This window comes from Mustelus asterias, unplaced genomic scaffold (genome assembly GCF_964213995.1).
Source record: "Mustelus asterias unplaced genomic scaffold, sMusAst1.hap1.1 HAP1_SCAFFOLD_101, whole genome shotgun sequence".
NCBI lineage: Eukaryota > Metazoa > Chordata > Chondrichthyes > Carcharhiniformes > Triakidae > Mustelus > Mustelus asterias.
Genome location: NW_027590148.1, coordinates 557,353 through 570,489, shown reverse-complemented (window position 1 = coordinate 570,489; position 13,137 = coordinate 557,353). Strand labels below are relative to the sequence as shown.

Here is a 13,137-nt window from a genome sequence, read left to right as displayed (position 1 = left end):
TGAGGAGTGACTGATAAGGAGGTCTTCAATTGAAAGTTTGCATTATAGTGAAAAGAGAGAGGGGGCGGTGGTTAGAAAAAATATCTTTACTCAGATACATTGTCCGGAGTTTCACCGGCACGCCCGTCCCAATTCGGGGTGGGCGCAGCTGGAGAAAGGCATTCTCTGTTGGCCTCGGGCAGGATCATACGAACGTTGTGCAGATAAAATTCCGCCCAATGAATCTAGAGTGCAGAAGAAGGCCATTTGGCCCATTGAACCTGCACCGATAACAATCCCACCCCCGTACCCCCACGTATTTACAGTCCTAATCCCCCTGACACTGAGGGACAACTTAGCACAGCCAATCAACCCAACCCACACATCTTTGGACAAGCGCCCGGAGAAAATTCATGCAGACGCGGGGAGAATGTGCAAACTCCACACAGACAGTGACCCGAGGCCGGAATTGAACCCAGGTCCCTTGCACTGTAAGGGAGCAGCGCTAACCACTGCGCCACCGTGATGCTCAAGGTTTTTGGAATGTTTTGATGCACAGAACCGTTCAGGAAGAGATCGCTGCATTGTTTGAAGGAAAATGAGATAAATATTTGAAGCAGAGGAAGGTGCAGGCTTAATGGAGGATGCAGGGGAAGTGGAATTAGCTTTAGCAAAGAGCTAGCATGGCTACAATTGGACGAATGGCCTCTCCCTGCGCTGTGAGTTATGGTCCTGGAATAGAATTTGTTATCGGAGAGCCTCGAACTCATATTCATGGTCCTGAACTTATACCTTCAATTTTTCATCATCCAGAAGTAAGTTGTTGAAAATGCTCTTTGATATTTCAGCTCAAGGTTTCATTATCTCATCAGATACTGCTCTGGTTTGGGAATGGATGAAGTTAGAGAGGAAAGGAGATTGTGCGGTCCCATTTGTTAATACATTGACCTTTAATTTCTGAAGCCCAGATGATGGGATGAAAATCAATCACCGTTGATGGGCGTTGAGAATCCTAAATTAACTGATTGAGTTTCCAATCAATTTTCAATGGGCATGACACCAAGAATACTGTCTCTAAATGCATTCATCAAATTGTAATCGTATTTGGGATGTCCACAATAATAGATGTTTTGAAAGTGGAAACTAATCACACCAATGAACATGGGATGAGAATGGAAGGATGATATTAATTTAAGGCAGATTGGAGAGAGCTTTGCTGTACATATGCCTTATTATACTGTTGTAAAGGAGGTTCTGGACACAGCAACAACTGCCCAGCTTATTTCCCAAGTACTAACATCCCTCCTCTTGTACATATATGTTTAAAAGAAAATAAAACTTGCTGATATATTATCCTTTTGTATGACTTTGGAATTGAATCTATAGGAGCAGCACGGTGTGACACAGTGCTTAGCACTGCTGCCTCACAGCTCCAGTGATCCGGGTTTGATTCCCGGCTTGGGTGGCCGTCTGTTTGGAATTTGCACGTTCTCCCCGCGTCTGCATGGGTTTCCTGCGGGTGCTCCGGTTTCCTCCCACAGTCCAAAGATGTGGGGTTCAGGTTGATGGGCCACGCTAAATTGCCCAAAGTGTCTAGGGATGTGTAGGTTCGAGGGATTAGCGGGGTAAATTGTGGGGTTGTGGGGATAGGGCCTGGGGTGGGATTGTTGTCAGTGCAGACTCGATGGGCTGAATGGCCTCCTTCTGCACTGTAGAGTTTCTATGATAATCATCGAACCTAGAGGCAAGAATGTTGCAGCTGACTGGAAGAAAATGCATTCCTCAAATTTGGCCATGATCTTCCATTCGAAAGAAATAAAATTAATCAGCAGTTTAAAAAATAGTTAATCAGAGTTTGAGCAAAACGTTAGCGTTCGCTTTTTGTCAAGGTTTAAAGTTTATTTATTAGTATCATAAGTAGGCTCACATTAACACTGCAATGAAGTTACTGTGAAAATACCCGAGTCGCCACACTCCGGCGCCTGTTCGAGTTCCACTGAGGGAGAATTTAGCATGGCCAATGCACACGAACCAGCACATCTTTCAGACTGTGGGAGGAAACCGGAGCACCTGGAGGAAACTCACACAGACACAGGGAGACTCCGTATAGACAGTAACCTAAGCCAGGAATCGAACCTGGGTCCCTGGCGCTGTGAGGCAAAGTGCTAACGACTGTGCCACCGTGCGGTGGCAGCTTATATTTTAGAACTGAATTTTTTGGGGCTACATACCTTGTGCCACTTTGGCAACTTAAAAATTCAACTAAAACGGCAACTGATTTCTTTAAGAGATGACACTATACTATCCAGTAAGAAGTCTCACAGCACCAGGTTAAAGTCCAACAGGTTTATTTGGAATCATGAGCTTTCGGAGCACTGCTCCTTCATCACCTGATTAACATTAACCTGGCGTTGTGAGACTTCTTACCATACCCACTCCAGTCCAACGCCGGCATCTCCACAACATGGCTATCATGCTGCTTAATCAGGTGACTCACCTGAGGAAGGAGCAGCGCTCCGAAAGCTCGTGATACCACATAAACCCGTTGGACTTTAACCTGGTGTTGTGGGACTTCTAACTGAGATCAAAGCTTACTGCAGTGGGTAAAATGGACTGACGTATGAGGAGAGATTGACGAGGTTAGGATTGTTTTCACTGGAGGTCAGATGAATGGGGGGGGGGCGGATCTAATCGAGACAGGACTAGACAGGGCGGATGCAGGGAGGATGTTCCTGATGGTGGGAGTGTCCAGAACTAGGGGTCACAGTCTGCGGATTCAGGGTAGACCATTTAGGACGAAACAGGAGACATTTCTTCACCCAAAGAATGGTGAGCCCTGTGGAATTAATTACCGCGGGAAGTAGTTGATGTCAAAACATTGAATGCATTCAAGAGGTGACTAGATCTAGCACTTGGAACGAATGGGATCAAAAGGTTATGGGGAGAAAGCAGGATTAGGCTATGGAGTTGGACAACCAGCCATGATCACAATGAATGGCGGAGCAGGCTCGAAGGGCCAAATGGATTCCTCCTTTCTTACCTTCCATGCTTCTATGACAAAGTTTTGTCTCGACTGGTGTTCCACACAAGTACTGGATAGTATCATGGGTACGATGGGTTTAAGAGGGATATTAGCCAAATGCGGGCAATTGGGATGAGCTTAGGGGTTTTCAAAAAGAAAGGGCGGCATGGACAAGTTGGGCCGAAGGGCCTGTTGCCATGCTGTAAACCTCTATGATTCTAAGTAATTGTTCATATTCCACAGGCCTTCAGAAGTTGCAATAGCATCGTTTTTAAACCAAGGAGATTTCAAATAATGGTACTTTAGTTTAGCTTTTAGATAGTCTAATTCCTACTACATAGAAAACTCGTTCCAGTGATGCACTGTATATAAACACCAAAATTACTTATTTCGCTCCAAAGATATTGATGTGTGAAGCCGATGACAACCATTTCAGAATATACATTTGTATTTGCGTATTGCCTGCCAGCTAAACACTTTACATTAGCATAGCAAGATTGATTCAATGGCCCTAACTTCACCAAGACAGATGAAATCATTTGAATCGTTTTGTCAAAACCCACAATAAAGGCTTAAAAAAAACATTTCGCTGGAAACAAAAACAATTCCAAAGCTGAAATTAAGGGTTTAATCCAATTGTTTAATCATCTCCTCTTGGCACAATGACAATGGTATGAAATAAAAGAGACTGAACAAAACCATCACACTACAATGCATTTAATGCAATGAGCTTTTGATACTCAGTTTGCAGAACTTTATGAGATGCAGATTAAGTGAGACTTATTGTGCCGATGAAAATATTGCAGCAGCATTGTAAGAAGGGTATTGAACAGGTGAGCCATGAAGTTGCAGGATTGGAATCGTAGAGCAAGGGGCACTCCCGATCCTGATGTTAGTTTTACCTTTCTTTCGCTCCTCTCTAATATAGCATCAATATCTTCGTCTGTAATGTCGCTCTCTTTAGAAGCAAAGACGTGGGTAGCAACGTGACTAATCATCTGCAGCATTTCATCTTTCCCCAGCTTATTGAGATTCTGATCGACTCACCTTCCTGAAAGAATTCAGTCTCGATGTTAAGAAATTGTAAAGAACAAAGAAAATTACAGCATAGGAACAGGCCCGTCGGCCCCTCCAAGCCTGCACTGACTATGCTGCCCCGACTGAACTAAAAACCCCTACCCTTCCGGGGATCATATCCCTCTATTCCCATCCTATTCATGGATTTGTCTCGACGCCCCTTAAAACTCACGACCACATCTGCTTTCACTACCTTCCCTGGCAGCGTGTTCCAGGCACCCACCACCCTCTGTGTAAAAAACTTGCCTCATACATCTCCTTTAAACCTTGCCCCTCACACCTTAAACCTGTGCCACCGAGTAATTGATTCTTCCACCCTGGGAAAAACTTGGCTATCAGTTTCTGCTCAGCGACTCTGCGCCGTCGTGTGTCGTGAAGGCCACCTTGGAGAACGCTTACCGAATATCAGAGGCTGAATGCCCGTGACCGCTTTAACCTGGTATTGTAAACTTCTGACTGTATCAAAACCTTAACATGGGGATAGGGAATAAATCAACTTCCTAGAAATCTCCAAGCTGATCATAAGCTCGCAAAGATATGATGTCTGGATGTCTGGATGGAAACAAAAGAGATGGGGGAGATACTAAATGGTTTTTCTTTTGCATCCGTATTTACTGAGAAAACGGGCATGGAGTCTACGGAAATAAGGCAAATTGGTAGGGCGGTCATGGAACCTTTACAGATTCAAGGGGAGGTGGTGCACGCTGTCTTGAGGCAAATGAGAGTGGATAAATCCCCAGGACTGGACAGGGTATTCCCACGGACCTTGAGGGAAGCTAGTGTTGAACTTGCAGGGGCCCTGGCAGACATATTTAAAATGTCAGTATTCACGAGGGAGGTGCCAGATGATTGGAGAGTGGCTCATGTTGTTCCGTTGTTTAAAAAAGGTTCGAAAAGAAATCCGGGAAATAATAGGCCAGTAAGTTTGACGTCGGTGGTGGGCAAGTTATTGGAAGGTGTGATAAGGGATAGGATCTACAAATATTTGGATAAACAGGGACTTATTAGGGAGAGTCAACATGGCTTTGTGCATGGTAGGTCATGTTTGACCAACCTATTAGTGTTTTTCGAGGAGGTTACCAGGAAAGTGGATGAAGGGAAGGTGGTGGTTGTTGTCTACCTGGATTTCAGCAAGGCCTTTGACAAGGTCCCACATGGGAGATTAGTTAGGAAGGTTCAGTCGCTAGGAATTCATGGGGAGGTAGTAAATTGGATTAGACACTGGCCCAATGGAAGAAGCCAGAGAGTGGTTGTGGAGGATTGCTTCTCTGAGTGGAGACCTGTGACTAGTGGTGTGCCGCAGGGATCGGTGTTGGGTCCATTGTTGTTTGTCATCTATATCAATGAGCTGGATGATAATGTGGTAAATTGGATCAGCAAGTTTGCTGATGATACAAAGATTGGAGGTATAGTGGACAGTGAGGAAGGTTTTCAAAGCTTGCAGAGGGATTTGGATCAACTAGAAAAATGGGCTGAAAAATGGCAAATGGAATTTAACGCAGACAAGTGTGAGATATTGCACTTTGGAAGGACAAACCGAAGAAGAACGTACAGTGTAAATGGTAGGATCCTGAAGAGTGCAGTTGAACAGAGGGATCTGGGAATACAGGTACAGAATTCCCTAAAAGTCACGTCACAGGTGGATAGGGTCGTAAAGAGTGCCTTTGGTACATTGGCCTTTATAAATCGGAGAATCAATTATAAAAGTTGGAGTGTTATGGTAAGGTTATATAAGGCATTGGTGAGGCCGAATTTGGAGCATTGTGTACAGTTTTGTTCACCTAGTTACAGGAAGGATGTAAATAAGGTTGAAAGATTGCAGAGAAGGTTCACAAGGATGTTGCCGGGACTTGAGAAGCTGAGTTATAGAGAGAGATTGAATAGGTTGGGATTTTTATTCCCTGGAGCGTAGAAGTTTGAGGTGAGATTTGATAGAGGTGTATAAGATTTTGATGGCGTATAGATAGAGTGAATGCAAGCAGGCTTTTTCCGCTGAGGCTAGGGGAGAAGAGAACCAGAGGGCATGGGTTCAGGGTGAAAGGAGAAAAGTTTAAAGGGAATATAAGGGGGGCTTCTTCACGCAGAGAGTGGTGGGAGTGTGGAATGAGCTTCCGGATAAAGTGGTAAATGCGGTGTCACTTTTAACATTGAAGAAAAACTTTGACGTGTTCATGGATGAGAGGCTTTTGGAGGGATATGGTCCAAGTGCAGGTCAGTGGGACTCGGCAAAAAATGTTTCGGCACAGACAAGAAGGGCCAAAAGGCCTGTTTCTGAGCTGTAATTTTCTATGGTTCTATGGCTATCTCCTGCATGTTTTAACCCACTCTAATTACTCAATAAACATCAACAATTGTTGCAGCAGGGGAAAACAAAGGAAGCACCTGGACCTATTTAATTATTTCTCAGATGCATTGATTGCAGTCCAGTAACAGGCTGGTGGATCAATGAAGCAATTGAGAAACTTGCCACTTCACACTGGAGGGGAATTAGAATCTCCACTGTGTTTGTGGATTGGAGTCAAGTATTGACAGATGCTCTTCCCTGAAGCATATTAGTGAACCAGCTGAACAATTGGGGAGCCCTGCTACCTTTTGCTGCTCACTATAAACTTTAATTCAAACTTCGCAAATGAGTGAGATTTGAATTCATAAGCCCTTGGTACACGAGGCAATCACGAAGCACTTATTAAAATCCGTGCATCAGTTGTTTTGTGTAAAACTGAATCACGGAAGGCAGTTCCTTATAGTGACACCTCAGCATTCCTGAAACTTAAAATGGATTTCCTTTCCAAACTCTCAATTGGATTTGGAAGTTAATTGGTGAGGAGAAAGAAGGTGCCCAGTCAACTGAAATCATACCACGCCAATTCTGAAAACAACCGCATGCCCCATTCAAATAAAGAAAAGCAAACTGAAGGCCTTTGCTGAAAAATTTCCACCAGTTCAGTCGAGTGGAGTTTTAAAGAAACCATGGGAGCAACACACGGAAGATTTGAGGGGGTATCAGTGGCAGTAAAATACCAAATGTCGCTTGATCAGTGCACTTGGATGTTAAAACCAGCTACAATAGTTATATATTCAACAGTACGTGGGTTTCAGAACACAAATAACTAATCGCTCAGTAACTTACCGCAGCTTGGAGATCTACCTGAGGGTTCCAGTCTGAGTCGTATAGGATTACTACATCTGCCGTGGCTAGATTTATACCAAGACCTCCAGTGCGTGTGCTTAACATGAAGATAAACTTTGAGCTCCCAGGACTATTGAAAGCAGAAATAGAATCCTGGAGGGATGAGAGAGAAAAGTTAAGCCAGACTTGAACAAGCGATTGGGACCAATCTTTTTACTAATTGTTGCAAAAATTTCATTTTTAAAAATACAAATAGATGCTCGATTCAAATTGAATATTCATATTTCTTGTTTGAAAACCTTGAGTCAGTTTTGTAACCATAAGTCCAGAATTCTTACTTAGATAATAGAGCCTCAGATCAATTTAAGAGGTTGGAACTTTCCTCAAACAAACTCAGTTTTGAAAGCACAGGGCAAGAAACATACCTGTCTCTCCTCATGCGGTGTCTGTCCATCCAGTTTACAATCCTCGTAGTTTCTCCACATACAATAATCTTCCAAGATATCCAGCACCCTGGTCATCTGGCTGAAGATCAACACCGGAGAAGCTGTGGAAAAGAAGATCATTCATCAGGGTGATCGGTTGATCGGTAGCCAAGAACACAGCGCAGATACACAAATGCTTCAAAAACCTACATCTCCTGATGTGGATAATGGAAACCAAATTTCAGTGGTAACATGCAGGATGTAGAGTAATTTGGTAAACTAGTTATCGTACAGGAGGCATAAATGAACACACATTACCAAAAAAACCTCCAGTTTTATAATTTATACAATGTGAACTGTCCATGTGACCCAGCTGCTTTGATTGATGGGAATGATTTCAAAGGGTTTATATTCCAGGTGGATTCGTGACGGTGCTGCAGTTTGGGCAGCAAAAATTAAACCCTAATCAAAAAATAGCTGCAATCCCAAACCATGTAATTATTCCATTCACCTTCTCCCAACACGTTCGCACCTAATTTTCAGAATATTTGGCTCCTGTAACTATTCCCCCGGAAGGAGATTGGGGCCCATCAAGCATTGCAGAGGCCTGTGTTCCAACTCTCCTCATGAAGAATATTTGATGCTGAATCGGCCAGTTTTTGGGAGCCCCCAGCCCCAGTGAATGGCGTGTGGCAGGCCAGAATGACTAAAACAGGATGCTATTTCAGATCAAGACACACTATTGTTTTAAACAGTCACTAAAACTTGTGAAATAAAAGCGAAATAGAGGGAAGCAAAGTTCTGGAAATACTCAGCAGGTCAGGCAGCATCTGTGGAGAGGGGAGTTCTGAAGAGTCATAGTTGACCCTTTGCTGATGCTACCAGATTAGTTGAGCAGATTTTAACTCATTAAAACCTGTGCTGATTTGTAACCCAAAACATCACAGCATGCAATCTGATGTACCTTGCTGCACAGGTCAAATGCTGCCACGGTGTCATCAGTGATCATTTTCAAATTATTTTGCAGACATCGTCGTGGAAATCCATGCACGCTTACGAAGGATAAACATCACAAACCCCTTTCTTTTACTAAAAATCCTGTTCTATTTTTGGTCAGTCTGCAGCACAGGTACAGTAGTGCTCCAGAGCATGACAAAGTCTGACATCGGACTCGGAAATGCACAAATAACCATGCAGGCGGTTGTCTACAGCCAATCTATACACCAGGATGTTTGATTTTCCACTCCACCGGATTTCCTTATATATGGATCGGACTACACAGTAATTTTTGTTCAATTCCTCCTGGTCTCCAGAGTCTCAACTAATTTGGTCATGGATTCGAGTTCGAGTGACTGGCATGCTCTTTGAATTTCCAATCGAATCTGAATCCAACCCTTCCTCCTCCCAAAATAAGAACTTTAACATTAATCTAATTCTTAATCCATTGAGACAATGTCATCTAATTCACAAAGCGTGAACTTTATTACTATATTTACTCTCTAATAACAGATTTGTTGAACATATTCTAAAAAACCTAATTTGCATTGTGTTTTAGTTTGGTTATCTCCTCAAGGATATCTCAGTAAGCTTCTTTGCCTGTCCTACTGTAACTAAAACCATTGCTGATTCAAGTGTTTGTTGCATATTAATTTATAACACATTTTGGAATATTTTCAATTAATTTCCCTTTACGGCCTGACAATCGTTAATTTGGGCCTCATGCCTTATGTTGGCCACCCCCCACCCCGTCCGAGCTACTCAAGTATCCAAGAAACTATCAAATCACTCCATGTCTCCGCCCTATAGAAAGATTGAAAGACAGAAAGGGAAACAAAAGCCTTGACCAGGCCTGCGGCTGACTTTGCTCCTTCACTTTCGGCAGCAGTTTGCCTAGTACCACCATTTTGCCACTGTTAACTACCAGGTGAGTGTCAGTGGTGTAAGGTGGGACAGGTTCAGCTCCGTCAAACAGATAGGGATGGTTGCAGCACTTGCGCAGTTGCATCAGTATATTCAATAGACACATTTTGTACATTTTCCCTGAGGAGTTCAGGATGTCAATATCCTTCATTAATATCCTGGTGTTCCTGTCAGCAAGGCCAGAATTAAAACTCATCAGACCAACTTGGAGATAAATTCATTTTTTTAATGTAGCTCAACAGAAAGCAATTACAACCTACAATGAATGCTTTGATCTATAGGTGCCTCGGACAAAGTCTAGGATCCACATTCCAACCCCTCTCACCTACAAGGGAACAGAGTGCTCCATCTAAGCCTCACAGATATAGGAACCCATATCTTACGACGAATAAACACTCAACATTTTGTTCTTTGATACAAGGTGCAATTCATTCCAGGTGGCCAGGGTTTGAAGGGATGGGAATATTCCTTTTCATGTCATTTGGATGCGAGCAATATGAAGTACTCTGGGATTAAGTATTTGTAACGCAGAAACAGGCCATTTAGATCAACAATTCCAGATCAGTGTTCATGATAAGAGTCTCCTCACACCTTCGATTTCTTTTTCCATTCTATGTTTAACAAACTTCCCTAAAATGCATCAATATCATGCCTCTCCTTGTGGTAGTGGGTTCCACACTAACCACTCTGCCACTTTCTTTTTTGAATCTTCTTCTAAATTCCTGTTCGATTTATCAGTGACTATTTTATATTCATCGCATCGATCCTGGCATCACCGTGAGGCAATGACATTGTGTTACATCGGGTGCAGTCTCATTTTGAAGGGCTTTGCAGCGTTCTCCTTGACCAACTAGATAGACATGGTAAATAAGTTTGGAGGGGGCACCTCACTAGTACCTGATCAGGTGGGTATCAATAATGGGCTGCATTGGGGTTTGAAAGAAGAAAGCCCAAAGCTGAGAGCAAAGTAGTTTGAGAGCACTGTAATGATCACACTTGAATGGCAATCGTCCAGTCTGAATTCAATGATTATCTTCTGTTTCGGGAAAACATAATGGAAATGATTGAAGGAAGTTAGAATTCCAAACACAAAAATCTTACAGATCAGACGGAAGCAAGATGGTCAATAGGAGGGAGTCAGCCTATTATTGATGCATTGGGAAAAATCACACTCGCTTACACTGGTGAATCTATTCCCTGAGTTCTACAAATGCTCTAATTGTTGATTGAAGTGCAGCACAATTTCAATTAGTTGTTGCAAGATGATGCCGTACTTCACAATGCAACACAGTAAGATTCACAAGTTGTGGACTCACCATTCCCGTTGCATTTTGCTCAGGCCGACATACATTTCCACTTCCTTTTTTGGCGGCAGGCTCTTTTCTACCTCAGCTTTAAAATGTCGGAGGAGGAAGGGTCTCAATACCTAATTCAGGCGAGAATACATGCTTTTTACACACTGATGATGCCAAAGAAGGTCAAGCAAAATAATGCAATGTTACAAAAGCTGCACTGAACAGTTCTGTGGACTGAAGCACAGGTTAAACAAAAACAGCTGAACAAGCCATGGGTTGAAGCACATCTACAGGTGTGGGATAAATGTTCACTTGATGAAAACACCTACAACTTCAGTTTAGATTGTCAACAGCTTTATTCTGCAACAAAACAGATCAGACCTTGGAATCCAATCCTTCATGAGAAAATACAGTAACCATAGAACCATAGAAAATTACAGCTCAGTAACAGGCCTTTTAGCCCTTCTTGTCTGTGCCGAACCATTTTGTGCCTGGTCCCACTGACCTGCACTTGGACCATATCCCTCCACACCCCTCTCATCCATCAACCCGTCCAAGTTTTCTTAAATGTTAAAAGTGACCCCACATTTACCATTTTATCCGGCAGCTCATTCCACACTCACCACTCTCTGCGTGAAGAAACCCCGCCTAATATTCCCTTTAATCTTTTTCCTTTCACCCTTAACCCATGCCCTCTGGTTTTTCTCTCCTCTCGCCTCAGTGGAAAAAACCTGCTGGCATTCACGGTATCTATACCCATCAATATCTTATGCACCTCTATCAAATCTCCCCTCATTCTTCTACGCTCCAGGGAATAAAGTCCCAGCCTATTCAATCTCTCTGTAATTAATTTTCTCAAGTCCCGGCAACATCCTTGTGAACCTTCTCTGCACTCTTTCAACCTTATTTACATCCTTCCTGTAACTAGGTGACCTTCTTTTGTATATACTTGTAAAAGCTCTAATAGTTTCCCCTCATATTCCATTTTTAATTAATCTTCTGTGGCCTTTTGCTGGTTTCTAAAACACTCCCAATCCTCAAGCTTGTTATCATTCCTTGTCATATGATAAGCCTAATCTCTTAACCTAACACAATCGTTAATGCTCTCAATAAGCCACAGATGGATGTTTCTTGCAGAGTATTCATTTCCCAATTTCATTGATAAACATTTAAAGAAATAATTCATCATTTTCAATGTTCACTGTCAACCTGAGCAGGCTCTCCTCTCAAACCTAAAGCCAATTAGATAGGGAAAAAATTCTTGTTTATGATTGTGGAAATATGCCACTTGCAGACCATCATATGGAATTCAATTGTGATATGAATGTTTGCCTGTTGATCGTTTAGTATGAGATTACCAATTAACCCTGCCTCATTGAACAATACCAGATCAGGGCGATATGGTGGCTGTGGTTAGCACGACTGCTTCAGAGACCAGGGACCCGGCTTCAATTCTGGCCTTGGGTGACTGTTTTTGGGGAGTTTACATGTTTTCCCCGTGTCTGCGTGGGTTTCCTTTGGTTTCTCCTGTTTCCCGTCTCAGTCTGATGTGCAGGTTAGGTGGATTGGCCATGCTAAATTGCCCCTTAGGTGTCCCAAGATGTGTAGGTTAGTGCGGTAACTAAGTGGGATTACGGGGTAGTAACTTTAAATTCACTTTCCTCATTCCTCAACAATGTACATTTCTACAACACCTTTAACATAGGTGGCATGGTGGCACAGTGGTTGGCACTCCTGTCTCACAGCGCCAGGGACCCAGGTTCAAGTCTGTCCTCGGGTCACTCTCTGTGTGGAGTTTGTGCATTCTCCCCGTGTCTGCTCCGGTTTCCTCCCACATTCCAAAGGTGTGCGGGTTAGGTTGATAGGCTATGCTAAATAAACTTTGGTGTCAGTGGGATTGGCGGGGTAAATATGCGGGGTTGGTGCAGACTTGATGGGCCAAATGACCTCCTTCTGCAGTTTACGGATTCTATGATAATAAGATGTCTACAGGATCATCACGGGGCAATTAGCAGACAAATTTGACACCGAGCTACCAAAAAAACCATTGAGAGGTGATCAAGGAGTTTTTAAAGCACTGTCTTAAATAAGGATGAGCTGGAGAGGCAGAGAGATTGAGGGAAAGAATTCCAGTGCTTTGCGCTAAACAGCTGAAGGTTGACCATCAGCGATGCACAAATAGAGCAGTGGACAGAACTTGCTTCATGTCAGCAGCAGTTCTGATGAATTTAATCTTCCACGTGGTGCAAGTTGGGAGACTGTTTAGGAAAACCTAGTGCTAATTAAGGG

The 13,137-nt window shown here is 43.1% G+C and overlaps 1 pseudogene; it reads right to left on the bottom strand.

Annotated features, from left to right (window-relative positions):
* The window catches only part of LOC144484364 (SWI/SNF-related matrix-associated actin-dependent regulator of chromatin subfamily A member 5-like), a 35,249-nt pseudogene extending 24,249 nt beyond the window's left edge, over positions 1 to 11,000 (bottom strand).
* Positions 11,001 to 13,137: the final 2,137 nt, after the last annotated feature.